Raw genomic sequence first — 5,175 nt, forward strand, 5'->3', positions numbered from 1 at the left:
CCAAAAGCATTTCAGCCACGAGAGTGCGGAGTTATCCGATTTACTAATTCGACGTGCGGCGGCCTTTACGCAAATGAGAATAGACTGCTTATTTCAGTCTATAATTATCTGGGTGATGCTAAGTCGGTCGACTTTGGAATACTCATTTTGGTGCTAATGAACATGTGCAGTATCTGATATTGTACCTGAAAGTAAAGACATACTCACGCTAATGTACACAAACGCATAAACGAAATTTCACACAGACGCTCTGTGCACAATGCTTATGCTGAATAATCCTCCTTTTCTTTTTCAAATCTACAATTTATCAAGTTTCTTGAAGATCCCAAGCTTGTATCACTATACTATCATTATTTTGTCTCGGACCTAAGGTATAAGAAAAAGATAAAAGAAAATTAATTCGAGATAACTTGAAACTGATCAGAAGACACCATTCGCGTCTCAGCTTTAGAACTCTGAAACATTTTGAGTATCAAGTGCTTGTCATGTTGGCAGAAGCTTCGCTCATCATTGCATACTCTCGTTCGTTCGCAGATAAACGAATACAAGGACAAACATAACGGAAGAATTAGAATTGATATAATATCCATTTCTCCTTTTCTCTGACTTATGACATTTAAAGTTAGTTTTTAAAACTGTGCGATAATTCCCCACCATCGTTTAAAGGCAGTGAGAAGCAAAATATTATAAACCGTATTCTCTTAGTGAGAAGCTTTTAGTAACGTTCAATTAGAAACTGTTAGTGAGAAAGTGAAAAAGGGCCTGTTTACATGGTGGTGGGGGACCCCAGGTAGGTGAGGTAGCCTGCCTAAGTGGAGTGACTCGCTTAAGTGGGATGACCCGCCTAAGCGGGTAGCCCGGTCTACCAGGTAGGGTAACCCTATCAGCCGAGGTGACAATTTGCCACGCAAACGCCTCAGGGTGGGGTAACCCGTCTAGCCAGGGCCACGTTCATGGTAAAAAGCTCAAAAACGAAACAAGCGTGTTGTAAAACTTTCCTAGCTGTCCCATACAGAATTAAAACGTTAAAACACCAAACCTAACGTCCTCTTATCAATGAAACCTCGGAAGTGATTAACTTACATTTTTACTTTTAACTCAACACTGCCGCATTCATATGTCATCGACCTATTGGTGAAAATCTTAAGGAAAAACAAATGACTTCCCATAAGAAGGAGTCTAATAGGAATAACAGTGATGGCAAAGCAAGTCTAAAACAGCAGAAATCACCAGAAATTGCAAGGACGCACAAGGAGTCTAAAATATTTACATTTCGGAACAATTAGCGTTGTAAATCAACCATATTTCGTTATCACTACATTTCCATATAAATTATCAACACAGGCGACCCAAGCGTGCTTTGTGATTTTGGGGTCTAAAGGTCATTAACAGCAATACCTAAAATAATAAGATCGAATTTTAAGCGTAAGCGTGAGCCGTTAAGAAAGGGAAAAAATTATAAAAAAATTAAGTAAAAATTAAAACGGATACATAACATATTAAGTCTCCTTATCATATTTCCGTGGCCGCTCTATCGCCAACGGTCGTTTCAACGCTGTTTTGGCGACGTTCTTTGTAACTGGTGTGATGTTACCAGTCTACTGTATAAAGAAAAACAGGAGGCTGATCACTTCAACCTGTCTCGAACACCAACCATCTCCACTCGAAGGCTGATAAATTCCGCAAAAGTCGACCGATATCCCTCAAATTTCCATCCGTGAGAGTGCTTTATCAATACCTAATAATAATGCTGCTCGAACGGGTAGGTATTAGCAAAGCGTTAAAAGGACTGTAAACGACAAAGCGGCTGAGGAAAAAAAAGTAAGGAGACTCAACACGTTATATTCGTGGCTTTTATTATCCTTTTTAATTTTCTTAGTTTTTTTATGTTTTTTCCTTTTTTTTTTAACGTCCCACGCTCACGCTTAGAATTAGATCTTAATCTTTTAGGTTCAAAACAGGTTCAAATTGTCAACGGTACGTTCCTTGCGTAGCCTAATACCGTGTAACACATCGCGTGGCGCTTTTATGAATAAGCACAAACGTTTCCGAGAATAAATCTTTCGTCTTTCTCGAGACGTCAGCTTGGGACGCCTATGCTTAAAGTCCCTAATTACAAGCGCAACAACAACCTCGACAAACTTCACCCTGGCACCACAGGGTTGTAAGATTGTATGTAAAGGCATTTTATTTTCCGACCACGGCCAGGCGGGTTACCTCACCTACCTAGGGTCCTCCACCTCCGTGTAAAAAGGCCCTAACTCATAACTTTATCTGTGACCTGTGACAGTGTGAATCAGTGACCCTCAACTTATCCCGTTTAACGTCATCATCATTTCGTGGCAAGAGAATATCAACTCTCAGCTGATATTCTCATGTGCGTGATCCTCATCATCAATTTTAGTTAATTTTATTACCCTGTCCGTCAAAATCAAATACAGAAGGAAATTCCATTCATCGGGGTTATCGCTCTCTCTATTGATCAATAGTTCATTAATTAAAAATTCATCTCTTTACCTGTCTATTTTTTCTTTTAGTTAAATTCCAAGGAAGGAAAATCTTAGCAATTTTAAAAAGGATGCTGACAGACATTATTTTCTATTGAATAAAGAGGTACGTTTCTAAAGAAACTGCATTCTGCGTCGGCAGGGGTAACAAGGTCAATTGGTAATATCAACCAAGTTGAAATTGTAAATTGGCCACCATAAAGAGTTAAAAAGCTGACGTTTCGATCATTAGCCCTTCGTCAGAGCGAATGGAGGAATTATGGGTTGTGTGGGGGTTTTATGCCGAAAGTGGAGCTACGCTATTAGTGGGAACATGGTGACGAGAAAACCTTTTAATCTACCTAATCATTCCGACTAGCATATGGCAATCTGCGGTATTTCCTTACATTTAGGTAGCTCGGAGAGCCGCAAAACTCTTGAACAAAATTTTATCTTTCAAATGGGCACTATTAACCCCATAGGTATCAACGAACGCTTTTCATTCTACTGATCTATTCATGTTTATCTCGTCACCATGTTCCCACCAATAGCGTAGCTCCACTTTCTGCATAAGACCCACACACAACCCGCAATTCCTCCATTCGCTCTGACGAAGAACTTACACTCAAAACGTCAGCTTTTTAATTATTTTCTATTGCCTTTTATTACTTATTTAATCATCTATCAATATTCATTTCGCAGAGTATGTCTGTCAGAATAAAGATCATCGTCAGTATCGGGAGCGGGCAGCTAAGTACGAATGTCATACCAACCCTAAAGCCGGTTCATAGATTGCCTTATTTCCTGTGGTGCTTTTTAGAAAGTGTCTGTGATCGGTATCTTTGCTCTCCCAACTGACCAAACTCAGTTTATACTAATGTAGTGGCTTTCAATTGCCTGGCTTCGACTACTTTGCTGTGAGCAGTTTCTCTTTGCTTCATTGAGGCAGGCATATACTTTTTTATGATATTTGATCGATATAGTTAATGAAATCAGAATTACTTTTTAACGAGGACATTTTGCTCTAAGCCTTTTAGAGCGCCGTGAGCGAGGAAAAGTCAAGTAATAAGACACTTGCAAACAAATACGTGTTAAAAATGTTTCCAGTCTTTGGCTAAACAAAGCGCTAAAAATATATGACTCTATGTGAATATTCAAGAGAAAGAGAACACGCGTATAAGAGAAAAAGCATAAGCCGTATTTATTTACAGGATTCTTACACCAGAAAGTTTCATTGGGAAGTTACCGCTGCACACATTTTTCCAGTAAAAGGAACTTATCAAAGACACTTCAAAGAAAACTTGTTGAAGAAAAAAATTGGCTTAAATCCCTAACCATTGTCCTTGCCAAGTCATCTTGAACGCTTTTATCAACTCATCATTCGCCTACAGGTGCACTCTTCACAACGGAAAATAAGTAATTAAAATGATCACAACACTCAGTTTTAATAAAACTCTTTCACTTCGTAAAAAATTCCAAACTGAGGGATTTAAAATAGGTGTGAACGAAAACTCAAAGACAACAATAACCAAATGTAGACTTTTTGTCTCGTCTCAACTCTTAGATGAACTGTTGCCGCATACGCAGCTTCCGATCCATCTCCACAATCGCGTAATTGAATTGAAATTACGCTCTCGTCTGAAAGATAACATCTTTGGATCTGGATACCTACGGCCTTTGACAGATCAGATAACTATTGCGATTATCTGAAAGAAAGTCCCTCGTGGAGAAGGTCGTCCCAGCCATTTTTCAGTTTGCATAGATCTTGGAAGAGTGTCTTGATCGTTGTTAGAAGAGGTGAAATTCAGCCAGTGGATCGTATAACTTGGCCACGACCTTGAGTACTGTGCGCTCGTTTAAGGTAGTTCTTTAGCCACGAACTCGAGGAGATTATTCGACAAAATTCACCGAACCTGAGGCGAACAACTGTTTCAGTATAATCTCAGAGCAGAGCTGAACAACAGAGAAATTTCTAAAATCATAACAATTTAGTAACATTTATTAACATCTTATTTTAACATTTTTCCCCCTGGAAATTATGTCATTGAAATTCACATTGGTTAGTTGAATAAAACTCCTTAAGCTTGTAAAAATTCCAAACTGAGGAATTAGACAACAGCAATCCAAAGTAAACTGCGTACTGAAAATAAATAAAAAAGACTAAGATACAAGAGCAAAATGTACACGACAGCCTCTTTTCACTGTCAAGGCCAAGGCCAAGCCCAATGTCCCCAACGCGATTGGCCAGTTCACAAAAATTCACGCACACCAGGCGTGAAAACAAAACAACGCAGGGGGGAGAGGGGAGAAGCGAAATTGAAGTCAAAAGAGAAAGAAACTTTCTAGGAAGACCCTTCGTTGAACAGGTACAGTTTCGCAAATCCCTCTCTGGATTTCTCAAAAGTCGTGAAACATAAAAACCCACACGCTCCTGAATTGGATTTCTCAATTGAAATCCAGCTTGAGGACGGTTTTCTCAGCGTCGTATTCCGTTTTTAGACTCCACGTTTTGCCTTATGGTAATTTCCTTCAAATTTTTTGACTATCAAACTTTTTTTGAAATTTGGTAAATTTAACATTCATGAAATTAAAAAAATGGGGGTCACCGTGCTTGTTTACACGTCAGCAGGCTCCTAAAATGGGATATTTTTCCTGGTTGTGAGTGAAAATTTCGAATCACCTTTATCAG

This window comes from Stylophora pistillata, chromosome 1, assembly GCF_964205215.1.
Source record: "Stylophora pistillata chromosome 1, jaStyPist1.2, whole genome shotgun sequence".
In the NCBI taxonomy this organism is placed as follows: domain Eukaryota; kingdom Metazoa; phylum Cnidaria; class Anthozoa; order Scleractinia; family Pocilloporidae; genus Stylophora; species Stylophora pistillata.